Source organism: Puma concolor, chromosome B3 (genome assembly GCF_028749965.1).
Source record: "Puma concolor isolate L17-30 chromosome B3, mPumCon1.1.hap2, whole genome shotgun sequence".
In the NCBI taxonomy this organism is placed as follows: Eukaryota; Metazoa; Chordata; class Mammalia; order Carnivora; family Felidae; genus Puma; species Puma concolor.
In genome coordinates this window covers 113,370,473-113,398,388 of record NC_141672.1, presented here as the reverse complement: position 1 = coordinate 113,398,388, position 27,916 = coordinate 113,370,473, and the positions used below count along the sequence as shown (strand labels likewise).

The 27,916-nt window shown below is 50.7% G+C and overlaps 2 long non-coding RNA genes across 8 annotated transcripts in view; one reads left to right on the top strand and one right to left on the bottom strand.

Moving 5' to 3' along the window:
• Positions 1-27,916, bottom strand: part of LOC112856180 (uncharacterized) — a 59,632-nt gene that overhangs the window by 22,779 nt on the left and 8,937 nt on the right. For 3 of the 7 annotated variants that reach the window (XR_015252769.1, XR_015252773.1, XR_003223076.2), the window contains one exon: positions 9,984-10,318. The exons of 2 other annotated variants lie outside the window; for them this stretch is intronic. This is a non-coding gene — a long non-coding RNA (uncharacterized LOC112856180). Of the gene's footprint in view, positions 1-9,983; positions 10,319-23,686; positions 23,947-27,916 lie in introns of those variants that run through there. 2 more of the 7 variants (XR_015252771.1, XR_015252774.1) reach the window with 1 other exon arrangement.
• LOC147580305 (uncharacterized) lies at positions 4,508-10,592 on the top strand. Its single transcript, XR_015252775.1, has 2 exons — positions 4,508-5,124; positions 10,015-10,592. It is a non-coding gene; the product is annotated as an uncharacterized LOC147580305 (long non-coding RNA).

Below are 27,916 nucleotides of genomic sequence, written 5' to 3'. Positions count from 1 at the left end.
CCAGGGCACTTTCCACCCCACGGTCTCAGCCAGCCTTCAAGAGAGTCCTGGGAAAGGAGGTGGGAAACACAGGTGCATTAGCATCCCATTCTACAGCCGAACAAAATGAGGCCCAGCAAGGCCAAGGGTCTCACTCACTCCGAGGTGGAACAGTGAGTCATTGAAAACAGCCCAGCCTGTGAAGCAGGCTGCTGACTCTCGGCCCTGGGTCTTTTTAGGAGGATGCTCATCCCACCGGAAGAGAATTTCCTACCACCAATGAAGAGGGAGATTTCATAAGCATTACTCAGTTTACTCCTCATGCTGTCCTTGAAACGACCTGTCATCATTCCCCTTTTATACACGAGGAAACTGAAGCTCTAAGAGGTGAAATGGCCTGCCTAAGAGAGGAGGGGGAACCAAGCCCCCATTTCCCAGTACCTGCTGAGCACATTCTGAGCACGTGGGCTGAGCCCGGTGCTGGGGTGTGAATCTCTCCCCCTGCTCTCTGGTTCCCCCATTCACAGGAAGCTTGGGTCGACCACATCCTGCCACGTCCTTGCAGACAAGACAACGATCCCCACCACTACCATTCTCTGTTCCACCACAGCCCAGCCCAGCCTGGCGAAGGCAGACAGACTTCCTTTATTCTGTCGGTAACCACTGAATGTCAGAGCTAGCTGAGGTCGAATTCTATGCTCCTTGAAGCGCCCTCCTTCAGAATCCTCCGGGGGCACTTGTTAATAGTCCAGAATCCCCGAGCCGTCCCTAGAATCGAACACACTGGCTCCAAAGGAGAGGTCTAGGAATCTGCATTTTTTTAACAGGCACACTTAGTCATTTGATGAGCATTCAAGTTTGAGAAACCACTGGTCTCACCATTTAAAAGAGACAAACTGGTTCCCAGAGGGGAGAAGTGACGTCACCTCCCTCCCTACCCGTACAGATCTCTTACCTCTTTGGCATGCTTGTTGAATCTGCTGAAAGAGACCACCGAATGCTATTGGGTTCAACTTTGCCATTAGGGAAGCCAATGAGGGATCCATGACACCCAGCTCCACATAAGCGAAGGGAATGACGCTTGTGGAGAGTGAGAAAGACATCTGGAGACCCTCCAGAAGCACTCCCTGCATTCAGGGCTAAATACACCACAGGCAGACGATCGGAAGTCGCCTTCTTTGAGTGACCTGGAACTGGCTTTCAGTCCAAGGGTATGAACACTTCATCCCGGAAGTGGGCAAACGACTGCCTGCAGGTCAGATCTGGCCCCCTGCCTGTTTTTGTAAAGTTGTATTGGAAGGTAGCCACATCCCACTTGTGGATGTGCTGTTTATGGCTGCTTTTGTGCCACCGCGGCAGGTAGAGGCTAAAACATTTGCTCTCTGGTCATTTACTGAAAAGGTTTGCCAACCCCTGAGTTAGCCCATCAATCAAGCAGTGCAGCTTCATTCCTGAGGGTATTCCAGAAGGTCTCTGGTTCTCCCACTTCTGTACCCAGAGCACCTGGCAGCACTGTGCTTGGCACATCGTGGGTACTAAAAAAAAAAAAATTGTTGACTGAATGAACCATCACAATAGGTTATTTTAATTCCCATTATACAAATGGAAAAAACCACAGCTTTTAGAAGAGGTTAAGTATACAGTCAAAGGTCTCTGAGTTAGAAAGTGCTAGAATTAGAAGTCGTCTCGATCCACAGTACAGCATTTTCCTACCGACTCGAAGAAGGGATCAGGTAGAATCTTGAGAGAAATCTGTATGAACGGAGTCAACGGTAGATCTTTTACAAGAAGGGCTGGGTCGTGGGGTTGGGAGAGATGGTAAGGAAAGAACAGAGGCTCATCTGAAGGGATAAGATGACCCTGTCCTGCTGGGAAAATTGATATCTTGAGATTATAGTAAGCGAATTTATCCTACAGCGTGAGCCTCTCTCTGGACCCGCTTTCTTCTTAACTGAACAGAGATTTTTCACCTGTAGGTGAAGGAGGGCCCATCAAGGAGCACAGTAAGGGGAGATGAAATGAGCCAAGCATGCTTACCAGAATACAATTCAAAATGAGCCAGGCTATGGACTCAGGCATACTGAGTCACGGGGGCATTCACAGAAAGCCTGCATAGCCACCTAGCCACGGGTCTGTGGTGACGTGCCCACCCCAGGGAGGGCCTCTCCTAATGACCACAAAGCCTCTCCCAATTCAGAGGTTCTCTACAGGACTAGCCCTCTTGAACCTGAGAAGATCCAGCTTTCTCGGGGTCACTTGGCCCAAATAGTCACAGAGAGTGGGGAGTCATTTGTGTTAGCTTATTAGATGCCTCTGTTATCTTCCCCCCAAGAAGCCACACCCACGAAGTGCCATCGACGGTGTCCAGTCTGTTTCTTTAAAGCGGAGCGAAGACATGAAGCTGAGCGCCGAAGACTCCACTTTCACAGGTTTTGGGTTTTGTTTTTTGTTTTTTTTTTTCCCCTTTCACCTTTACTGTTATCTCACTTCCATTTAATTCACCAGAGCGCTGTTGGGTTACCGCATGCGTTGATTCTCTCCAAAGCACTCCACTTCGCTTGCAAAGAAACAACTCTAATTTTTTGCACTGGTACTTCATTGCGTTATGGAATAATTATTGCATTATTGAACTCGAGTGACGGGTACAGATTGAGAATGAACACACGTAGCACTTGAGAAGCACACCCCAGCTCAGAATGAGCCCGGGAAAGATCAGAGGGTTCCCTGCTGGCTTCAAGGGTTGGTTGTGTCCTGGGCGCGGGGTAAAGCGCTTGCTGAGGGGCATGGACAGCCTCCGGCCACTTAATTGAAGGTTGGTTAAGAGGGTTCTGCTATTTAAGCACATATGTTGCAGCCCATTGTCACGTGCAGAGGGCTGCCCTGCAGAAGCCTCACGACCCTCTGAGGCAGGCAGAGGAGGCTTTCGCACCTAGTGAGGATCGGGGACAGAAAGGGACTTTCTCAAGAATAAACGCCAAGTAACCATCTCCTTTGTGTCTGTACTGCTGGAGCCCAGGACAGAGGGGACCCGTGGAAGAGAAATGCATGGTTTATGGGACAGAAGTGATACAGCTGGGCTCCAAACCCAGAGGATCCGCTCTGAGATTGCGAGTTCCTCCCGCTCACCAACAAAGCCAGTGGGAAGCGTGCTCCATGCCTGGCTCGGGTACCAAAGACACAGCCCCCCTGCTTCTCACCCGTTCAGAGCTTCCTGCTTCCTAATTCTTAACTCCTCTCCCCACCTTCCCCCTGCGCCAGGGGAAAAAGGCTGAATCCTCTCTCTCCTTAGGTGTCACTGTTAGACTCTTCTGCAACAAGGCCTGGAAAGGAACAACCCAGCGCGTGGGGGTCGGGGCCAAGGTCCTTCGGAGGGAGGGGGAGGGTGCTCCCCCCCCACCCTGTGTCACCTTCACCTCGACCCCCATCTCTCACTTCCGACTCCAAGACTTCCCACACTTACGCAAAACATCCTGGCCTGACTCCCCGCGAGCTCTAGGGGAAACCCTAAACCTCAGAGTGAAATTATAAGGGGCTGATTTGCCCCGGGGAAATTAGACACAAACAAGCCTGGGGTGAACCGCTGGGCCAGAGCTGTTTCTCTGGATTAGTCACAGGGTTACCCACTCGTGAAGGCCCCTCCCCCGCCCCCCCCCCCCTCCAGCCCCAGTTAATCTGGAAGGCTGGCCTGGTTACAAGCATGGCCAGAGGAACAGGAGGTGAAGAGGGGGAGCAGGGGGGAGGCACATTCGCCAAAGAAACCACAGCGCCCTTCTGCCTGGGTGGGGCTTCTGTTCTCTTAACTTGCCACTAAACTGCTCTAAACTGCCTGTCAGCACCCCTGCTTCCTGCCGGTGCTACTAGCAGCTCTTTTCAAGTTTAATAGGACGGGGAAGGTCCCCCAGCCCCAGCTCTACTCCCAGAGAGGGCAGCAATGTTCCCGTGGTTCATTTCTCCGCAAATAGTTACCAAAGCCTGTTTCCCGCCACGTACTGGAGCTGAGGGTCATTAAGGCAAAGACGTCAAATAGCACACTCACCTCACCGAGGGTGGGGGCTTCTGTTTATGTGGGTCGTTGCCGTATCTTCGAGGATGGCATGTTAGTCAGTGGAGGCGCTCGGGAAGTATACGTTGAATGAATGAAGGACTTCTGGGCCTGGGTGGTTCCGACGGTTAAGCATCTGACTCTTGATCTGGGCTCAGGTCATGATCTCACAGTTGGTGGGATCGAGCCCCGCCTCTGGCTCCGCGCTGACAGTGCGGAGCCTGCTCGGGATTCTCTTTCTCTCCCTCTCTCTCTCTGCCCCTCCCCCACTTGCGCTCGCTCTCTCTCTCTCTCTCTCTCTCTCTCAACAATAAATTAAAAAAAAAAGAAGAAGAAGAATTAAACATACCCCAGGCACCAGGAGAACGTACCCTGGGATATCTAACCGCCTTTGGGTCCCGGGAAGGCTTCTCAGCAGAAAGGATGACCCGGTTAAGATCCAAGGGGTTAAGTAGGAAGCAGCTAAAGGAGAAAGGGGAGGTATGGGGAAGAGCAGTCCAGGCAGAGGGAACAGCATGGTTGAAGGTCTGGAGGCGGGAGGGAGCACAGCTCACGAGTTGCTGGCTGAGGCAGCGGGAGGATGGTTGGCAAGGGAGGGCTGAGTCCAGGTGACTCTACAGAGGACAGCCGAGCCAGGCTCGTGGGCTGAGGACAAGACTCCAGCTTCTTCCTCCCTTCGGGTGAGGCGTCGCTCAGTCGCGATCAGCAGGAAGCGATGTGGTCAGACTTGTACTGGCATCGTGAGTGCAAAAGCCTCCAGTTTGGGAGCGTTCAGGTGTACGTGACCACGAGGGGAGGACGAATTCACCTCAGCCGCGGCTGAAGTTTAAACTGATGTGTTTCCAATCTACTACAGGTTGACCTTCACGTCGTTCCGTAACGTATTTCACTTAACAGACGCCAGTGTTGCGTCACCCCGCGTCAGGTGCCGTTCTACGTGCTTCTTGCTTCGGAAACATCCACTCGCTCCGTCCTCACCGTGACCTTGTGACTTCAGCGCCGTGATTATTATCCTGTTTGAAAGAAGAGGTGACCGGGGCGGGGCGTTCACGCCTGGATGGCAGAAGGCAGCACCAGACGGCTCCAGAAGTTTCCATTGCCCGGTGAGGGGTCTGGGAGGAAGCGGGCTCAGGAGCTGCGGTGGGGAGGCTCAGGAAGCAGATGGGGCTTGATGGAGAGTCAGTCAGCTGTCAGGGGAGCCACAGTGCCAGCCACCGTAAGGTGGGGCCTTGACGGCAGGATGAGAGGGAGCGAGGTATCCAGGCCACGACTGCCATCCACGCTCTTGGGGATCCCTTCTCTTTTTCCACCACAGGATTATCTTCTTTGTGGATCCGGGTCTGCCTCTTCCCTGGTTGACTCCCTCCTTTTAGCAGAACACTCCCTGTTGTAGCATCCTGAGACGGGAAAGATGGAAAGCAAATGTGGAAGAAATCTGTGTTTTAAAAACGCCCTTAGAGCCTCTGATAGATTGTGATTTGGCTGGACATAAACTCTACATTGCAAATCAGTATTTTGGTCAGAATGTTGAAAACATTGCTTCTTTGGCTTCTAGTTTTCAGTGTTGCTGCTGGAAAGCCCACACTTGGTTAATAGTTTGGCTGGGTATAGAATTCTAGGGTGTAAATCAGCTTCCAGAACTGAGTGTTGAGAAATCCAGTGCCATCCTATAACCTGATCCCTTACACGTCTTGTTTTTGTTTTTGTTTTTCATTTTTTCCTTTCTGGAAGCTTTCAATATCTTCCCTTTATCCATGGTATTATGAAATTTCACAATAATTTGCCTTGATGTGGGTCTTTTCATCATTGGCTGTGTTGAGCATGTGGTGAATTCAGTCAAGGAAACTCATGATTTCAGTTCCGAGAATTTTTATTTTTGTGTTATTTCCTTAAATATTGCCTCCCCTGTGTTTTCTCCGTTTTCCTCTCTTTGGAACTCTGACTATTTGGATGCTGGATATCCTAGATATACCCTCCAATTTTCTTATCTTTCCTCTCTTCAATCTGGTTATCTCTTGGTTTTACTTTCTGAGAGTTCTCCTCATGTTCCAAATGTTGTGTTATTTAACATGTTTTTTGGTCTGTTAATGTTACTTTTCAAGAACCCTAGTTTATTCTTGGTTTGATTCCCCCCTTTGCTTTTTCCATTGTTTTTTTAAATGCAAAAGTCTTCTCTACTCGCTGATGATACGACACATAATTTTTTGAAGTCCATTCACATTCATGGATCACTAGGGGTGCCTGGCTGGCTCGGTCCGTAGAGCACACCAGTCTTTATCTCAGGGTCATGGGTTCAAGCTTCATGTTGGGCGCTGAGATTACTTTTAAAAACGTAAAATTCTCAAAAATAAAATGAGTCACCAAATATCAGGTGAAAATCTCTGTGAGGTTGAATGGTGTTTATCAGTCAGTGAAATTCATTCCAAGGTAATTATGTGGGGAACTAAGCATTTCATTGAGGGACTCCCCCCCCCCCCCCACGCCAACCATCGGGAATATCCCCATTATGTAGATGGGAAAATTGAGTGAATAAGTGAGTCACCCACGCTCACGCTGCAAACTGGGGTAGCTGAAATTCAAACCCAGGGCTTCTCCCTCCGGAAGCAGTGTTCTGCACCACTGGGCCACACTGCCTTGCAGAGCAGCATCAGCTGACCCATATTAAGTGCTTTCTGTACCCCAGGCCCTGCCCTAAGCCCCTGAAAACCCTCAATCAATTTAATTCTCCCAACAGCCCTTTGAAGTAGGTGCTATTAGTAGATCCATTATTGACGAGCAATCTGCGACACAGAGAAGCTAGACAAGTCGCCCAAGATCACACAGCTGGTAAGAGTTAGAGGCAGGACCTAATCTTGGCAATCTGGCCCTAGAGCCTTCTTGCTTAGAGTCTGAGTCTCCAATTCCCCCATCTGAAAGTGGCAATGTGGTTCCGAACGCATGGAGTTATTTTAAGGATGAAACAAGAGAACACATGTAAGAAATACGTACATGATAGCCCCTCAGCAAATGTTATTTTCATTAAAAACCCTTCCCCCTCTCTGGGGCTTTTCATTTCTTTAAAACCAGAAGCTACAGTTTGGGACTCCCCGAGGCTTTTCTTGGCTGTGAACTTCATGGTTCCAAGAGCTGGGCTGCAGTGTTGGGGGGGTGCCTAACTCAGAGGGGCGATGGGGAGGGGGTGGGGGTGGGGGTGGCAGTGGGAGGCATTAAGACCTCCGGGGATAGAGGAAGGAAAGAATCAGGAGGTGGGAGCCAGTGCAACATATTCTGGACTGTTCCATTCCCCCACTTGGTCCCAGAGCATCACTTCTGTGTTCCCAAATAGCTGTGAAGTTCAAATAACAGACTCCAACTGACACATAAAAAGGAACACATGTAACCACTTACAGGCCAATTAATATCGGGGCGGGGAGAGAGCCACGGGGCGGGAGGCCACTGGGGTTGAAGTGAACAGAATGAGGGCCGCGCTTCCGGCCCTCCGGCTGAAATGGGCTATTATGTGTCATCAGGAAACTTAAGAAGGGGGGAAAAAACAACCTCTGATCAAAGTCCCTTTTGTCAACTTCTAACAGATTAATAGATGACAGATTTTGCACTTAGAGCTCTACTGCAAGGTCAAGGGCAGTGAAATGGGGCTTGTTGGGACTTTTTTCTTCTTTGGTTCAGCTGCGGGGCTGCAGTACTCATCATTCTGACAACTTGGCTGCCTGAAACGGCTCTAAGAAGGTTTGCCTTCCCTGGGGTTTATGTCGGGGAGTGGGGGGGAGGAGGCCCCTCCTTAGTACCCACAGTGACTTTCCCTGCTCAGCCTCCTGCTAGCAGACCTCTTTCTCTGCAGCCCCAACCTGATCGTGCCATTGCCCCCAATACCCCAACTATAGCCGCATGGCAGCCCTCGACGGACCACAGAAGGAAGACACTTCTAATCTTGGTGTCTAAGTCCCTGGTGACTTGGCCCCACCCCCATCTCCCCAGTGCACTTGTATCGGTCACACCGGATCACTTGTGGTTCCCCAGATCCCCCTTGCCTTTTTGCCTCCACATCTTGGCCTCCTCTGCTATCCTTTCTGTTCTTCCTTGATGTCCTACTAAACCGTCAAGGCTGTGCCAGCGTCAGCCCCTTTGGGAAGCCCTCTCTGGCCCTCTGCCCTGCTCTCCCAGCCCAAGGAGAGACCCTATCCTCTGTGACCCCAGACCCTTCAAATATGCAGCCTTTGGCATGTTGCCTTGCCATAGGGCCACTATCTGCTCATGGGTCCGACATATCCACTTGGCAGTCTGCAGAGACCAGGGTACTGCCTGGCATGGGGCAGGTGCTCCCAGTTACATAGACGTGGGTACACGCAGGGTGATTCACCAAGGTGTGAGGGCTCGTGGAGGAAGACCCCAAGGTCACCCGAATAATTCCCACCCTGGAAGAATCTGTGACTTGCTTCTGCCCAACAGTCTATGGCAAAGGACAGCACTTCCATGATTAGGTTATGTTATAGGGCCAGGATGATGGGCTTTCAACCACATGATTATGGAGCTTTATATAAAACTCCAGACCCGAGTGAGCATTTCTCCTCACTGGCCTGATGAAGGTATCAGCCGTGTCGAGAAAGTCCATGTGGCCAGAAACTGGGGGGCTGGCTTCTAGGATCTAAGGGTCCTAGGCCTCCAGCTCACAGGCAGCAAAAAGCCAGGGACCTTGGTCATACAGACACAAGGGAATGACTTTGGCCACAACCCGAGCGAGCCTGGAAGTGCATCTTTCCCCAGTTGAGCCTCCTGATGAGACTGCAACCCAGCCTAGACCTTGGTTGCAGTTTTGTGAGCTCTTGTGCAGAGGACCCAGCTGAGCCACACCTGGTGTCCGGATCAATGGAGGCTGTGAGGTGATAAATGGGTGTGTTGTTTTAAGTTGCTCCATTTGTAATAACTTGTTACTTGGCAGTTAACAAACTGATGCAGAAATAATTCCTAAAGCATGCATTCTTTTGGGTATTGAAGACCCAAATAGTGCAGGGGAGAGTTCTGTTAAGTGTTACTCCTATCAGTTGTAAGTTCTTACCTTGGCAAGAAACTTTTGCCACCCATTTCATAGAAGATTCCAGAACAAGGGTCTGAAAAAGGAACATGGGTCAGGCCTTGGGAGAGCAACATAGGAAGATGAGAAACCATAGTCGGACATGGAACGGGGAGAGCCCTGGATCTGAAATCCGGTTCCGAGTTCCAGGCTCTGCGGTTGATTTGCAACCAGACTTCGAACAAGGCAGCCCCACGCCCCCACCCCCAGCCCCGGGGCCTCTGTGAGCTCATCCACAACCCATGCTATGAACTCTCCACCTCCCTTGGCTTTGGCATTCTGAACCAACGATGGTTCCGTTTTACCAAAGAACTCTATATTTTAGAGTATGTTCAATCTTTCACTGTTCACTCGTGCAGAATAAGTTACTTCCACTTTCCATAATTTTAGGATTGCTTACCATGAAAGATGCATATTTACTAACCTCATTTCAAAAGAGAGAGAGAGAGAGAGAGAGAGAGAGAGAGAGAGAATGAATTAGTGGAGAGAACAGAAAGCTATGCCAGAATCCCAGGCTAAAGTAGACGTCTACTGGCCTAGTTTCCCTCACCCCATATTTCCAATAGGGAATATATTCCATGTGCTTAGGGTGGTGCTAAGTTGGGCCCCCTTCCCATCTACAGGGAGGGTCACCATGGCCCAGATTTAACCAGTCAGAGTACCCCCAAGTCTCTGGCCCCTCTATTAGTTCAAAAACGAGCATATCTGCCAAGCAGGATTTGCCAACAGGGCTGGTGGAAAAGATTCTTTCTGCTGGCGTTGCTAACCTTGTAGGATGTGATTTTGCGGGCAGTTTAAGGTATGGGACTGCCTTGTAGAAAAGCCTATCTACAAGGGAGCCCTGGTAACATGAAGCCCTTGAACCCAGCCATCTCTGAAGCCATCTGCACTTACTTAACCTGATAAATTATCTTTTTATTTGAAGGTGTCTGGGCTGGGTTTCTGCCACTTGTAACCCAAAGAATCTTAATTAATGGCGATAGTTATTTCAACTGAGCGTATAATTTCGCCCGAGGTCTCTGGAAAGCCAAAGCAAAAAGTGAACCACACAACTCTTGTGCTCTGACATCACAAACCCCAATGCACCATGAAAGAGCGCCTTTCCTCAAGGGCTCGGGCCGTTTTCTCATGGTCTTTCGCACTGGTGGCCCGGAGCGACATCTTCCACAGCTGTTTTGGAAATGACGCAGAAACATTCCTCATGTGGCAGGCTGCCTCTTGGACTGAACCTTGACAAAAGACCAGCAACAGAAACCAAGCGTCAGTCAGCGTGCGTGAGGACCTCCTACGTCTTTACCCAGAGAGGCAAACAGGCCACGGGGCTTGGGGTCTGGCCATTAATTGCCCCTGGCCCCTCTCTATGGCCTCCTCAGGAGCACCTCCAAGTGCCGCTCTGAAGTTCGACTAACCCGTCATCTCTTTGGTTGGAAGGTTGGTGTTTCCTTGCGAGACCACAAAGCCATATTACATTCAAAGTTAAATAAACAAACGTTCGAGTCTGTGTTTTATTGGTTCCATACCATCTGCCATCTGGTTTGGGGGAGCAAGGAAAACTGTGGTTTTGTTGGTTTTGTGTGTGTGCGCGCGTGTGTGTGCCTGTGTGTGTGTTGTTGTTGTTGTTGTTGTTGGGTTTTGTTGTTTTTTTTTTTTTTTCTTTTCCCTGTGAAAATTCTCTAAGGTTGAACACTGACAGCAGTCCGGGCTGGTTAAAAGCCACCTAGTTTCCCACATCTTAACTCTCAGCTAAATGTTGGAGGCTGGTCTGGGTCCCCATCTGCTAAGCAGACTGTTGTGCGAAAATGAGATCTATACATATGCAGAGCTCCACAGCCTGGCTTCCAAGATCTAAAGAATTGTTATGAGTGAACCACAAGAAGTGCTTATTTAATGTTGACAAGCTGCACCCAGACCAAAGGCTAGAGCGGGGCATATGGAAAAGGAACAGAGAAAACCTGGTGTCTGAACAGCCCGGGCTGTCAGGAAAGGCAGCTACGCCTTCAAGACCCTGGGTTGCTAGAGACTTCGAACTTGTAATGACTTGAAGGAGAAAATAAGCCCCAGACACTGGGTGGGAAATATGCCCCAGCCTGCCTGGAATCTTTAATCTGGAAATTGCGATGGCTCTTGGGGGGTTGGGGCACATTCCACGGTGGGCGTGGGGCGAGGGCCGACGTCTCTGAGCCTCCTGTTGGCCCAGCTGTTTTTAGCCAGCAGAGCCTGGAGCTGCTTGAAAAGAGTGGGGATATCCCCAGGGAAGGGGATGGGGGGGGGGACGGGGACAACAAATATTAAGCTAGGGGAGGTACCCTCAGAGCATCAATTTCCACGCCTCTTACACCAGGTCTTTGGCATCCTTGTCTAGAAAACGAAGACGGACTCGGGCATGGGTCACCAATGCACGTGCCCCGGGGCCAGGAAGGTAATGAAACTGAGCGAGTGGCTGGGTGGGGACCAAGGCAAACAGGATTGGGGCCAAAGGGTGGCGGGGACTGAACCAGCTCTAGCGATGGTGGTCACGTGGGGACTCGGCCCCGCGTGGCCAGATTTCCCAGGTTCTCAAGAAAGGCCAGATTTTTTTTTTTTTTTTTTACGTGAAAACGCCCAGTGTTTCAATGCTGGCAGCAATTACAGCTCCTGAAAGACAATCCCGGCAAATAAAAGCCGTCTCCAGCCCACATAAAGCCCACAGGTGTCCAATGGGTGACCTCCGTGGGAAAAACTCAAGGAGACAGTCTTGGAAAAGTCTGGAACAAAGACCACATCTTCCCTTGATGAAGGGCAGAAAGGCTAGTCCGGGCACATTGATCCTTCCCTTGTCTACACGGGCCTCAGACGACATGGAGGTATCTCCAAGGCACTGACTCCTCCAGGCTCAGTCCACAGGAGCTGGGAAGGGTCCTCCCTAAGAGGTCCTCCCTTTACTAATCCTGAGCCCCAGGGGTGGTGGTGAAATTCCGGTGCTGGGTCACCCCTCCTTCCTGGCCCTTAGTGACACAGGCTCTGCCCGGCCACTCCAACCCTGAGCTTCCCCGGTCTCTTTGCTTTGCAACTCGCCGCCGGGAAAGCGATGCGTACATCTGATGCTCCTGTGACATACATTCCCAGGTCCCCACAGTCTGGTCCCTTCCCAGCCACCTTTTTATAGTATCACAAGTCAGCAAGCCGGGAACCTGCACAAAGTGAAACACGGCCATTTCATCTCCGGCCAGATGTCACCTCTTTTGGCACAAGGCAAGAGTCCTGACTGCCTCGGCAGCCAAAGAACTTTTAGCCTATTTCTTTTTCTGGGATTTGTTGTTGTTGTTGTTGTTGTTGTTGTTGTGTGTTCTTTCTAATGGAGGGGTGAAAAAGTCTTAGGTTCAGTTTAAGTCCCTGATAAACACAACTCAGATTTTTTTTTTCCGGCGTCAAAATCTGCATATTTGTATTTCGAACAATGTAGGCGAAACAATGCAAATTCTTCCATGTCGTTTCCTCTTTTGGCCTCATGAATATCATTTGTTCAGTATGAACTCTCTACACTCGATGTCCCATGCGTTGAAAGCAAAGGTATAGTAAATCTTGATAAGCTATTTAAAAAAAAAAAAAAAAAAAGTAGGAGACCTGGTCTCCCATCAGCCGCCATCTTGCTATGGGGTCTTGCCGAGTCATTCACTCTGAGCCTCACTGGCCTCAACTGCCACAGGGACAAGAGGGCATACAACCCCCCCCCCCACCCCCGCTCTACATTCCTGCAGAGAGAGCATGTGGGGCGGGGAAAGGGGGAGAACATTTCGAGGAGGGAGGCAAGCATGGTAAGAATTCCCATCGCCAAAACATCACAGGCACACAGACTCTGTGCTCCCTAGGCACAAAACCACACAGACTGGGAGTCCGCTTCTAGAAACAAGGCCGGGCTCTGAGCTCGTGGGGGCAGCGGGTAGGTCCTGCTATGGCTAGGTCCCAGGGCCTAGCACAACACGTGTGCGGAGTCCGGAGAAGTCACTGCGAAATTCTCGCAGGTGAGAATCCGCTGGAAGGGACTGACCTGGCATTTCACAACTTTTCCAACCCCCACCCCCCCCCCCCCCCGGAGGCTTGATTGCCCTGTGAGGTAAGATGGGGCCAGGCGTTGCTGTTCTCCAAACAGAACCGGCAAATGGAGGCTTGGCGAGGTGAGGTGAGCTTGGCAGAGCTGGGCTGGGGGAGAACCACATCTAGACCCCAAGTCTCTCTGAGCAGGGACTCTCGGTGACTCTTGAACCTTTATGGGGGCACACGGTCTGGAAGCGAGGGTGCTGTCCGAAAGACCTAGAGACAAAGGAGATTTTTAACTAGCTGATTTGGTGTCGAATCAGACCCAGACTTACGCCAGATTCGAACATGGAGGTAACATGAGGCAGCAAAGATTCCAGCAAATCTAGGGGAGGCAAAATTAACATGAGAATTCTATGGCTTGCATGGTTTTATTTTCTATGGTTTCTATTATTTGATTTTCCAGGGGCAATAGCCCACCCCACTTTCACCCGTCTGTGGGCCGCACCCCATTAGCACTCACTGCGGTCTACCCAGGTACACGGGTATCTGGCTGGGTCCCAGAACATCTCAGCACGTCGGGCTGAGGTCTGAGAGTCCTGGGCTCCTGGGATGGACACAAACCCTGCGGCCAGCAAAAGGCAGGTAGCGAACACGCACGCACACAGCCTCACCCCCAAAGACAGGAAACCACATTCGGTCTGGGCTGGCCCCAAGCGGAGGAAGAAACTTCGAAGATGTAACTTCCAGATCTGCTTCACCTACTGGAAGAGGCGTCCCTGGACGCCGGCTTTCAAGGCTCCCTGGATGCCGAGGCCCTTGGCCCCTGGTCCGTGAAGATGTCCAGGCTGCTGCCCAGAATTGAATGCCGGGCCATTTCCTGCACTTTCATCTGCCCCATCAAATCCAGCTGAGTGTCTGGGACAATCCCCGCCCATTTCCTGGGCTCCTTTCCGCCCCCATCCCCCCCTCCCCACCCCCCCAGGAGGTTCTGTAACCTCCTCTAAGTGCTGTACCCTTTCATCTAGTTAGACACCCCCTCGGGAGCGAAGGTTAAATTACAAGGCTCAGACTTACTTTTCAGCGAACGTCCCACAAAACCTTTGGTTGACGACCAACAGTGGGACCTCTTTAGGTAGAAGGCTTTTTCTGTCTTTGAAGCTACTACCCCACCCCTTCCTGCTCCCCCACTCTCCCAGAAGGAAAGGCAGGAGTCTTGGATCCTGGGGTCATGGGCCCTTTGGGTTAGGCACTGAGCCCAAAGTCACAGAGCCCTCTTCGGTCTGCTCCACACTCCCTTGGGCGGGGGCTTATGCAGCCTCTACTTGGCCATCTCCGGCCACAGGGAGCTCACTACCTCTCAGAGAATCTTCTCACAACTCAAGCAACACTGAGCATCAGGACATACTTCCTCAAAAAAGCTGGCATCTGCTTCTCTGCTCATGAGGACCCACCAGAAAAGACAAATGGCTCCTCAAAGCCGCAGCTACACCTGGCAGCAGGGGGCAACAATTTCCAGTCTTAGACTGACTGTCATCTCTGTGTGCTCTTGGGTTAGTCGTTTCCATCCTTTCTGGCCTCCATGTCTCACCTCTAAAACGGGGAAGGCCTTTTCAGTATATGGGCTTTTGTCCGGGCGGGGGGCGCCTTAGACTCAAGGACTCAAAGAAGCCAGCACCACGGAAACCGTGGACAGAGCCTGCGTTTCCTGGCTCCTCAGCTGTTGTGCTATTTCCACCCTTGGAGACAAGAGAGCATCGCAAGGATATGAGGAGGGGTACTATGCACAGCTAAAGTAGAAATGACGAGATGGGGTCCAAAACACTTCCGTGGAAAGAGAGAGCTTGTAGCATGAAAGCGACACAGCAGGACACAAAGACCTTGAGCTGAGACACAAGAGACAAGGACCCCCGCATCGCGGCTCAGTCATCAACTAGCTAGCTGGCCCTGGGCATGTCGCTTGACCTCCCCAGTCCTTGATTTCTTCCTCTGCTAATGGGAGACATTGGAATGGCTGATCAGCGCCTTAATAAGTCAGAGCATCGATACGAAACATAGAGGTGGACCCCCACAATAGCTTGGAGTTTGATCAGTTTTAGTAAAGCTGTCCACAAGGCTGGTGGCAGTGGCATCATATAAATACCAATGAAGCTCTAAGAAGGGGGGGGTGGGGTGGGTACATGTCTGTCATGGTGAAAGCTTGGTGTCTGGCCAGAGGAGGCCCTTCCTATAGAGGAGAAGGTTCAAGGGCTCAGGTGGCAGAAACAAAGGCTCGACTCTGGGTCTAGGCTCCACCGTTGCTAACCAGGGCCGTGAGCATGGCCTGGCCCTCCCAGCCATGGTTCCCTTGTCCTGAACACAAGGGCAATCCCTCCTATGGCATGGAGTTGGCATGAGGCTCAACAGGACCAGGTGCCTGGCACATAGTAGGCGCCGTGCAGGCTACAGAGGTTGTAGCTGGCTATACACGTGCCTGCAGGAGAGGAATAAGCCTTAGTAAAATCCAGAATCTTCTTTAATTCTTTAGCAGTCTCCAAGGACCTTGATCCTGTATCTGACTCAGAAATACCTCTCTTTCTCTGTCTCTGTTTCTGTGCGTCTCTCTCTGTCTCTGTCTGTCACTCTCAGACACACACACACACACACACACACACACACACACACACACAATAAAAGAAAGAGAAAACCACAGTCAGCCTGGGGTGTTCCCAGGCATAGGAAAAACATGTGTGGAACAAGTACCCAATGCAATAAATCAAACTGTGGGATCCGAATCTGAGCCGGGGTCCAACCTCCAGCTCCAGCCGCATCAGAGGGTGGGCTGTACTCTCCGTTCCTACAGCCAGCACTGCCCGGAGCTTCTGGCCCACTCTTCTGGCCACTCCTGAGGTAGTTGACCCCTTCTAGGGAGCTCAAGAGTGCCCGGAGTGGGAGGGAGAGAGAAGTGGGCTGGTGGCCATGGGGATGTTTGGCTTAGCTGAGCCAAGGAGATGGCTATAAAGCCTGGCTGTGGCAAACTGCCCTGATTGCCAGAGTGTTAACGTTGGAAGGGACTGCAGAAAGACACGGAGGTGTGCACACAGGAGCCCCGGGGTGGGGGGCGGAGACTCAGACTCTAGATATGTCTCAGCCTCTAATTGCTGGATGATTCCGGGCAAGTTCTATCATAGCCAGGCAAGTTTTATCCCAGAAAATGAGGGCCTTAGGTCACTAGATATCCTCCAAGAGCCTTTTCTGCAGTGAGATTTTGCTGAATTCCTCTGATGCCATTTAGCTAGTCAGCTTCTCACTGGGCTTCAATTCATTTCAAGAAAGCAGTTACTAAATGTTGATTGCATGCCAGGGGCTTGTGCTGAGCGCTGGTTGGGCCAAGAAGAAAAGACAGGGTTCCTGTTTTGCTGCCGCCAAGGAGCTCACAGTCTTATGAAGGCAAGCCTATCTTTAATCAAATAAATATAATTCAAGACAACACATAAGGTAGCAGCGATCCCCTTTCCTGGGGAGGCTACAGAAGGTTCCATAAAGGAAAGGGATACCTGAGTGAAAGTTTGAGAGATAAGTAAGAACTTTCCAAAATACCGAAGGCAGAGGGTACGACAGAAACCAAATCCAAGGAGGAGTGTCAATGGATACGAATATTCATCCGTGCAGCTGTAGCATGGAGAGGGATGGAAAGGCATGAAACTAGAAAGACTAGCGGGAGACAGAGTGTGGAAGGGCATGTATGAGAGCCAAAGAATTAGTTCTTTATCCTATGGGTAATGGGGAGCCATCGAAGATTTCCTGGCAGGGGAGTGACAAAACCAGATCTGCATTTTAGGCCATTCATTTGGCAGGAACATAGAGCCTCTGGATCAGCAAACAATAGTCCATGAGCCAAATGTGGTCCGCAGCTTATTTTCATATGGCCTGTGAGCTACAGATATTTTTTTTTTACTACGACTTTACTGAGAAATGAGGTGCATACCATATAATTCACTTATTTATAATATACAACTTAATGGCTTTTAGCATACTCAGAGTCCTTTACTCGGTCAATGCAATGCAGTTGCAACCTTTACTCGGTCAATGTCAGAATACTTTCATCTCTTCAAAAAGAAACCCTATATCCTTTAGCTATCACCCGCCCCATTTCCCCATCTCACCTCAGCCCTACTTTCTGTCTCTATAAATTTGCCTATTCTGGATATTTCCTATAAATGGAACCTATAACATATGGCCCTTTGTGTCTGGCGTCTTTCGCTTAGTATAATGTTTTCGTGGCTAAGTAATATTCCATTGAATGGACATACCACATTTGTTTCTCCATTCATTAGTTGGTGGACATTGGGTTGTTTCCACCAAAGAAGAGCATAGACATATGTGGCTCACACAGCCTAAATACCTCCATCTTTTCACAGACTTGATGAACACCCTGCATAGCAAGACTGGAAGTCAGAAGTCCAGGTCAGGGATTCCAACAGTCCTCAAGTGACATCTGATGGTGGCTTCAACTAGAGGGAAGGATGCCATATTGAGTGGTAAAATCAACCGGACTTGATTGGATGCTTTGGTGAAGGAGAGAACTATTGAGGAAAATTCATTTACCATAAGAGAAGCTGAACTTCAGACAGAGCGGGCAGTCCACAGTGAAATCATGGCTGATGGCAAAGATAAGCTAAGAATCCAGCTCTCCTCTTGAGTACAACCCATGGACTCGTGAGATTTCGGGAAAGCAGACTAAGCTGGTGGCCGTGACCTCGCTATACGACGCTTTCGCCACATGGCTAATCAGCCAAAAACGTGTATCCTGCGCTGGCACGTTGTCTCAACAAGAGCTGACAGTGTCTCCTGGAGCCTCCTGGAGTGTGAATGTCTCATGTGTCCCTCCAAACACCTTTGCAGGCTTCTCTTGATCCAGCCCCTTCCTTCCAACTAAAGAGGTAGGTTGCTCCTCTGCTGTCTTCCTCGATCCCTCCAGTCCTGCCCCCAAAGCTGTGAGCTCATGTCTGTGCTGGGGTATACGTCTTGCTCGGGCACAAAGCAAAAGTGGCTGTGGTGTCCCTACCAAGTTTGCCTGGGAGACTGCAAAGCTACAGGGTGCCAGGCCCGGGATACGGAATGAACCGAGACAAGGAGTTTTCTCTGCAGCACTTGTCTCCGGTAACTGCGCCCTCCGATCTCTTTCAACTCCACTGGATCTCAAAAGAATCCAAACTCTAGCTTGGCAGAGAGGGTTCTCTCCCACGGTGCCTCAACATACCTCTCCGGCCACACCCTCTCCCATGTCTCTGTGTCTCTGCTCTCTGCTTGTCTCATACTCTGTTCCCCAAACTTACCGTGCTCCTTTCCTGCCTCTGCGCTCTCCATGTGCTCCTCCTGCCCCTACCATCGTCCTCCCCCACTCCCTTCTCCGCCCAGAAAACTCCTGCTTATCCTTCAAAACCTATTCAAATACTCTTCCTCCAGGAAGTCTCTCCCTCCAGCTCTTGTTCATTGGATTGGCCACACTGAATTGTGCATCTTTCTCCTCCACTAGACCTTGCCTTTTGTCTACGTCCTAGGAGTTTACGGGAGAGATTGGCCCATAGTCTGTACCCTCTAAATATTTGCTGAATGCATAAGAGAGGGAGCGAGCGAGCGAGCCGGCAAACATTCTTTCCCCTCATCCTTCAGTTTCAAGGGGAATTGCATTCTTGAAACCCCTCTGGATCTTTCAGAGGAAGCCACTCTCAGCCTCACTGCTTTCCCTTCTATTGATCCTGGGATTTATGGCGCTATTGTTTCCTTTTATTAGGCTGTAATGGCCTCCGTTAAAACATGTTACATGGAAATAGGCTAATTAAGTGTGTCAAATAAGTCACCATCCCACAGAGTGGCCAGCCCTCCCTGGGCAGTGCTGTGGTGACTCACAGTGGAGGGAAGCAGGCAGGGCACAGGGACAGCGTGTCCTCAACCCTGTTTCTCAGAGCAGTGGAGGCCCACACGTCAGAGGCTCACGGCTTTGCTCCGGGGGCCTCATGGAGTCATGTCCACCTGCATAAGTTGGAGTTGACAGCTCCCACGTTGGGAAACTTGCTTCCTGTTCCTCTGCCTGTTCCTAGTCTGGGTCCACACAGGAAGGGGGAAAGAGTTCAGGTCTCCAGTCCAGGGACACTTCTAGTAGCAGGCCTGATGAGCAACTTTGGTGGGAAACCTGTTTTACCCACCTCTGTTTCCCATCCAGCAACACTTCCCAAGTCCGTGCTTGTTCGCAGGAAGCCCGGTCAGCAGGAGGCACCCCAGCTCTTGGGTGAGAGGTGAGGGTCTGCCTTTTGAGGAATTTCCAACAGGTCCTTGGGTTAATGAAGACCGGACTCCCAGACAGCGGTGTTTGCTCTTTTAGACAAGGATCTCATCCTGGGCTCTTCTTGTCCATGAGGGAACGGAGTATTTGATCAGATTCTCATGAGGAAGAGTCCCTTGAGGATAGGGACATTAGCTCACACGAACAATTTTCAGTTTTGCTCCCCCCGTGGGAAAAGCCTCATCAACTGCTTGAATCCACTCTTCAAGGCCCAGGCAAGCCCGCAGTCTTCTCCTCCCTTGAACTTCTCAAGACGAACCACCTTCAGGAGCATGCCTCAAAATACTAACCCTGTAGGCTAATAGGAGGGCTCTGCATGCCGAGAGGCTTGGAGAACATCATGTGAACAGAGTTACACAGACTTATTTATGCAGGACCTCTCGGAGCTCTCCACATGTCAACGCGCATTATGAATCTTCAAGGAAAGTGTGGCAGGACCCAACTGTTTCCTACCCCTCCCCAGTGTTAGAATCGTATATCCCTGCCCTTTGCTGTGTCATTTTGCAGTTCTTCCCACTAAACCGGGCTGTGTACAGTTCTAGGGTCCTCACTGGTGTTGTTTGGCCACGTGACTTCTTTGACCAATGGAAAATGAGCAGAAGTGGGGTGTCTCAGAGCTGAATCGGTAACAGACATGGCAAGCGTCTGCTCATTTTCTCTCCCATTTTTGTCATTGCCACAAAAAGAGCACAGCCCTTCTCCCAGAACACAGCTGGTGAAGAGCCTGAACACCAACCTGTCATCTGAGACCGAGCGGCTCCCCCCAACCCCTTCCCGCCAAAGAATGACAAAGTAGCATCGAGCCGGTTTGTTACTCAGCGGTAACTGACTGTATTAGTGTCTCACTGAGGCCGTACCAAACTACCACAAACTGAGTGGCTTAGAGCGGCGTGCATTCATTCCCTTACAGTTCCAAAATCTGGTCTCACTGGGGTGAAGTCAAGGTATTGACAGGGCCGGTTCCTTCTGGAAACTCCAGGGGAGAACCTGTTGCCTTGTCTTCTGCAGCTTCCAGTGGCCATCTGTATTCATTGGTTCAGGGCTCCTCTCTCTGTCTTCAAAGTGCCTCACTCCAATCATGATATCTCTTACTCCTCACTTTGACCTTCCTGCCTCCTTCTCATAGGGACCCTAGCGATGACATTGGGCCCATGTGAATTATCCAGAATAATCTTCCCACCTCAATATGCTTAATTCAATCACATCTGCAAAGTCCTTGTTGCCATATAAGGCAGCATTTATAGGTTCTGGAGATTAAGATGGAAATGTATTTGGGGTCCATGATACAACTTGCTACACTGGATGATACAAAAGAGGATAAACATATGTAGGGGTTCTTGGGGCACCTGGGTGACTCAGTCAGTGAAGCGTCCGACTTCAACTCAGGTCATGATCTCATGGCTCATGAGTTTGAGCCCCGCATCTGGCTCTGTGCCGACAGCTCAGAGGCTGGAACCTGCTTCGGATTCTGTGTCTCCCTCTCTCTCTGTCCCTCCTCCGCTCAAGTGCGTGCGTTCTCTCTCTCTCTCTCTCAAAAGTAAATAAACATTAAAAAAAAAATAAAAATACAGATATATAGGGGTTCCCTACGTTTTTTGGAATTTTTTTCTCACAGGGCAACTCAGAATATCTCCTTCCTTCTGAGGATACCCCTTTTGGAAACTGGGCCCTACCTCTATTATTGGGTATCTCTACTGCTAATTTGCAATTAAACCGAAACCCCACTGGCCACTGTAGGATTACAAATTCCTGCGGACTCATTTCGGCCACTTCCCCTTGCCAAGAGGGTCTCCTGCTTTCCTAAACTTTTTAGGAGGGATAACATCTGTCAGGCTTGAACCGATCGAATTCCACAAGATGCTCCTGAGCATGTCGAGGCGGTGACCAGCCGTAATTTCTCAACAGACAGGCCTTGCCTTCCTTCCCTGCCTGCCTTTGCCAGAATGGAGAGCTGGCTGCCATGGTCAGTGGTAAATGCTCTTTGGCTGATAGAGGCAAGGTCTCCCTGATAACCGTGTCCCTGTCGTCCATCCTCTGCCCTTCCTCCTACGGTGTTAGGCATGTGGCCTGCACGGGCCTGTATCTATTTGCCCTGCTGTCCCCTAATATATGGAAGTCCCTGGGGGAGGTGGGCAGAAACTGTGTGCATGAATAGATGAGCCTTATCAGCACTCAATAGCTGTGTGGCATTTGGAACGTTTCTTGTTTTCTTGAGGCTTAAGTTTCCCCACAGGCTACCATGAGACCAGATCCGGGGCCCTGTGGCTTCTCCCTGCTGGATTCAAAGCCCTTGAGTCTGTGGCTCTCCCTCTTCCCACCATTTTGGTCAGCGCAGCCATTAGACCCCATTGGTATTCAGTACCAACGGGGGTGCCCCTCTTTGTGCAAGCCTTTCCTATTTTGCATTTTACTGGGTTCTGTAAACCAAAATACCCTTCAAAAACCAAAAGAAAAAATGGCAAGTTACCCAGGCCCCAGAACAGACCATTGGGACATGTTCAGGATCATTGGGCCTTCCCGGAAACCTCAAATCCCCCATGAAGAAAACCAGTGCTACAGGAATAAATGCCATTAGTGAGTTCTGTACTCCAGGCGGACTTGCAGGGCAACCCTCTCCCCCCCCCCCCCCCCGCCCCCACCGAAAGCTTGGATCCTGAAACCCACAGAACTCTTTGGCAGTCACGGAGATTCCCATGGTTAAAAGAAAGATCTATTTTGTGCGAGAAGGGTGACCCAAAAAAGGGTTAAGCCCTAAAAGGTTCATTTCCTCTGCACTGCCTGCTCTAGAATCTGGGATAATTCCTGCCATTAATATTTTAAGCAACTAATTTGACATTTTTCCATTTAATTAACTTGCATACATATGAGAACAGGGTTTTGAGAGTACCATGACATTTAAACAAAGTCATTTAAGTGTTCCCATTTCTGGCGGAGTGCTGCTTTTTTTCTTTGCCTTTTTTTTTTTTTTTCTTCTTTGCTCCATTTCTGTTTTGCATTCCTGATCCTGACGCTGGGCTTATTAGCTCAGAGAAGTGACCAAATTTCCCAAAGCAAATGTCCCACAGCCTCAACCTAGGTGACGTGGGTGGGCCTAGAGCTCCGGGCTGCGGCTCTTTTCAACCGGATCCTGCTCTTTTCCATGCCTTTCTACAAATGGCGTTTCAATCAGAGCAGGCGCGTCACAGGCTAATGTTTTCCTGTTGCCACACCAACCCCGGGTGGGGGTTGGGGGAGGAGCGGCGGGAACGCAGACCATTTATCAAATGTAACCATCTCCACAGAAGAGCTGGGGCTTCAGGAGGGAAACAATAGCTCCGTGACGATTTTCTCTTCCAAATGACAAATAATTGCTGTCATATCATCAAATGATTAAGAAATAAAGGAAAACAGACAAATGGAGTGTATCCATCGAGGGATGGTGGGGGGGTCTGGGGAGAGGCTCGCTCGATGTTCCATAATTGAAAAATTGCACCCTAATTAGCTCCCACCCCAGAGAATTCATGAGTTCTATGCGCCATCCAATCCGCAGCCCGCCAAGTCACAGAACTTGCAGCCATTAAAGTTTACTGCTGGTTTCAGAAGGGGCTGTGCAGTCTCCACATGCATCCAGAGAGCGAGGCTCCTCAGCTTGCCCAGCCCTCAAGAAGGATTCATTACTTCATACTTTCATCTGCCATAATTAATCACAGATTTTCTCTGCCTATCAACAGCTCCGGCTGCTCTCCCCAGATGAACCTGGGCACTCATGCCTCCAGCTTATCGGTGGTGGCCAGGCCAGCCTGGCTCACAGAAGGTCACAGGAGCTGTATTCCCAGGATACAAAATGGCGCCCCCTCATCCCAGGCGCCATGGGAGAGAGAGGGTCCTGCATTTAAAACGAAATCCCGTTGCAAACCGAGCTCATGGGACTTTGGAGAAATCCAGTCTTCATTTCCACCCATGTTCCAGATATTCTTTGGGGATTTCTAATGAGGCTGTCAGGAAGAATAGCACTGTAAGAGAGGCGTGTCCCCATTCTCTTCCATTCCCTCCCCCTGGACCTGGGTTTAAATCCCAGCTGCATGACCTCATTAGCTGCATGACCTTGGGAAAGTGACTCAGTCTGTCTGAGCATGAGTTTTTCCTTTTGTAAAACGGAGACCATAGGACCTACCTTTCAGAGATAAGATGGTGGCTGGAGAATGCCATTGTGAAGGACCTGGGTTATGGTTGCTACCAATGCCTCTTGATGTCTTTACGTAAAGTGGGGATCATGATCTTACCTCCCCACTAGGACTTTAATGAGAATTGAGCAGAGAACGCATTATATGTGTATAAAGTGCCTTGCACAAAGTTGGTGCCCCGGAAATATTCGAAATGAACTGAGCTGAATCACACATAATTGGTTCATTCATTCATTCATTCAATCCATCAGCTAATAGTTGTTAACTGCCTACTTTTTGTCAGACACTTTGTTCGGCACGGGATATATGCTGGGGGGTGAGACAGACTTGATTCATGCCCTTGGAGGCTCACATTCTTCTAGTGGGGAGCACAATGAAAACCAAAGTTAAGAAAAACAACACACAAGTTGTAAAAAGTTCTATAAAAAAAAAAAATAAGACAAGAACACAGATGAAGGCTAAGAGCTGGTGGTGAGTTTTAGACCTAGTGGCTAAAGACGCAAGCATGTGAGGAATGGTCAGGAAAAGCATTGCAAGCAGAGGACACAGCCTCGGAGAAGCACAAAGTACCTTAACATATTCCAGGAACAGAGAACAGGCGATGAGTCGGGCCATTAGAGCACCCAAGCCCAAATCTCAGTGATTTCAGACAATATTAGTGTATCCCTTTTTCTCCTCAGAACCAGTCGGGTGTTTGGTTGGAGGTCTTTTGCTCGGTTGCTCAAAACCCAAGCTCCCTGCCATCCTCCGAGGTCTCCTTGGAGTGGTCCATTATAGCCTCTGCATGCAGTCAACGGCAAAAAGAAAAAGCTCTGGGGGCCAAGACCAGAGGTGATGCATCTCACTTGCACTCATATTCCATTGACAAGAACTCCAAGATACGGCCCCGCCTTACCGCGAGGAGGGGGGGACGGTGTCTGGCCATGTGCACAGCAAGGCAACAAACAGCTTGGGAAGACACATAGCGATGTTTCTGCCTCCCAAGGCGAGTAAGGGTAGGTAGCCTGGAGTGAGATGAGACTTGGAAGCCAGTTTGTACAGGGCCATGTAAACAAGGAGAAGTGTGGGGTTCAGGCAAAGAGAATGAGAAGCCATTCCAGGGTATTCCTTACACGCCAGTTTAGATCTAATCCAGTGAGAATGGAAGCCAGTCAAAACTAATGACATGACCTAAGTTATGTCATAAGAGGACCCCTCTGGCTGCTATGAGGAGAACACATCTGCAGAGGGCAATAACGGTCCCTCGAAGGTACCTTGGGTTAGGTGATGGGGAAGGGGATGAAGAGAATGTGACAGATTTCAGAGACCTCAGTCCCTGGAAACTGGCTCCAGTCTCACTGGCTAGCCAGCACGCAGGCGTGTGCCGACCTGGGGCTGTCATGTGCGGCCCCAAGAGATGAGAGAAAACATGAAAGCACTGGGCCATGCAGCCGGCCGTGTGGAGAGGAGGAATTCCAGAAGTTTCCACCTGGACCGAAAGCCGGGAGTCTGTCTCCTCGCGGGCCCTCTGGCCCATCGCGGCAGCAGACCCTCCAGGTCCTGCTTCCACGGCGGGTTGAGAGAGGTTAACAGTCAACCAGCCCAGTTCCCGCCGGTCCCAGTGCTGGGGGGGAACTGGGATGAAGCGGGCAGTTCTTGCAGAGACCGCTCATAGGGCACAGGCTTCGAGTGGGTCCGCTGAATCCTCTCAACTGGGCTGGGAGGATGGAAGGCCCTACCGTGGACGCTCCATTTTACAGACAAAGGAACGCACTCACGCTGCTCTTGTGACTTGCTCCTATTCGTAAAAGCACCGGTTGGGAGACAGGTCTTCTGCTCGCGCCGGAGTGCGTGACCGGTGGGCTCTGCCTACACTCGCGCAGAGACCGACAGGAGCATGAGGATCTGCCCGGGGCTCTTTACGGTCCGTGTTTCCTGCCAACGTGGCAGGGGCCTCCTCCAACCGGATGCTGCCCAGTCCCGTGGTCTTCCAGTGTCCCGTTCCGCGATGCCTTCGGACAGGTCGCTGCCTTATGAAGCCAGCTGATCTTCACAATCGCCCAGCAGCCTTTAAATACACAAAATCCTGGGGCGCCTGGGTGGCTCAGTCAGTTAAGCGGCCGACTTCGGCTCAGGTCATGATCTCGCGGTCCGTGAGTTCAAGCCCCGCGTCGGGCTCTGTGCTGACAACTTGGAGCCTGGAGCCTATTTCAGATTCTGTGTCTCCCTCTCTCTCTGCCCCTCCCCCGTTCATGCTCTGTCTCTCCCTGTCTCAAAAATAAATAAAACGTTACAAAAATTAAAAAAAAAAATACGCAACATCCTGAGCTACCCCATACGTATTACGGCAGACTCTAGGGACGAGGGGAGCCAGTCCGCTGTATTTTGAAATCTTCCCGGGCACACGGCGACATGGCGCTCAGATAAAGCCTAGCGGTGGGTTCGGTGTGAGGCTCAGGGAGAAACCGTGATTACAGAGTGAATTCTTGACAGCCAGGAGTAGATAAAGGGTCTCTGGCCCTTCTAGTCTCTTTTCCACAGCACCGTCCTCACCCTCCGAAGGGGTCGTGGAGGCATCCATCCTTACCAATGACCCGGAAACGTCAGAGCAGGCCAGGAGCTCTGAGGTTATCTTTCCAACCCAGGGGTTCCCGCATTTCTGTTGGGCCAACTGCGTCAGAGTCGGAGGAGGTGCTCATGACCGCGCAGCTTCCTGGCCTGGCTCTGTACCTCCTGTCTCAGCGACCTTGGGGTTGATATTTTCTAAAACACCTCTGGTGATTCCGCTATCAGCCATGTTTGGAAACCACTGATCCAGCCTTCCCCCTGTTGTAAGTCAATAAAACTGGGGCCCAGAGAGAAGTAATTTGCCTAAGATTACCCGGCCTATGAGCCAAGTTTCCTGGCTCTAGTCCTCACCCGTCAGAAAGCCCCTCCACGCGTGGGGGCAGGGGGAGGGGGTGCTCAGCCAGCAGCGGCGGGATGGGCCATCATGTTGAAAGAGCTGCTCAAGAGAGATATCTAATTAGCTGACTGTAGCAGTTTTCCGTCCCCTGGTTATTGATGCTTCTTCTCCCTTCTCTCCCTGGTACTTCCCCTGCTCATCCTAATGTGATCAATTACTCACAGGAATAAATTACGCACACAGCCTACAGTCTATTAGGTAATCGGTGATGCACCGGCTAGGGGAGCCAACAGGCAAGACAGGCTGTCTGGAGTGTAGGCCAGCAGAAGGGACAGTGTGGGCCCAGTGCATGGAGGAGTCTCCAAACAGAAAAGCCCAGCCCTCCAACAATCGTCAAACTGTCTGGCCGCCCCCCCCCCCCCGCCCGCCCCCCGCCCCAGACGGGCTCGCAGGCCAAACTTGAAAACAACTTTTGAAACAGCTGGCCTGCCGCTCTGTCGGGGCTGCAGTTCCGCGGGCCGACCACCACCTTCCCCATCTCCCACAGCCCCAATCCCTGAGGAGGCCTAGCTCCGATCCAGCTGGAACTAGAGCCTGCCTCTCAGATCTTGGGGTTCATTCAAATTGCCAGGGATCCTATTAACACGGAGGAGGTCCGGGGTGGGGGGGGAGCCTACGACCGCCTTTCCAACACCAGTGCCGCTGGTCTGGAAAACGATGCCCTAGCGATCGGTGTGGGCAGCACTGAGAGGTCAGCTGGCTTGTTCATAGGCAGAGGTTCTTTTCCCGGCCACCCCCTTTGTATGTGCTGTGCCGCCTTCCCGCAACACCCTCCCCACTGGTATCTGCTTCGAAAACTGTTCGCCAGTCGCATATTCTGGCTCGGACGCACCTGCTCTCTGAAAGCCTTCACTGACTCCCCCTGGAGTCTCAACTTAGAGCAAACGATACTTTCACTGTGGCCCGCTCACACTCCATTATAGCAACGCTTACCTAAATTAGTTTGCCACTCGATGGCCTGGGAACTCTGTAAAAACTGTCCCAACTCTTCTGTTTCTCCGTGCCCCAGCCTCACAGAGGGCTCTGCTAACCACTGGGCACGGTTACAGGGCCTGGGAACTTTTCAGAGATCACTAAAAACTGTCTGTAGACCTGAAAACAAAATTATTGGATCCCAAACACGAAGGAAAAGCTTTGCAATGGAAATGAATAAAATTTTACTGAAACGTCCACAAAACAGAATATTACATCAACCGCATTAATGGTTTCATTTAGCATTCCTAAAAATTCGTAAACATTTCACTATCTTTGAGGACGACGTGCAGGTTAGATGTTTCTCACTTTGCAAGAACTCTCGAGCACCCCCATAACTGCTGGGAAATCAAAGCTGGCCGTAGATGGAACGAATTACTTGTAGCCAAATAATTTCAAAAGTTGACGT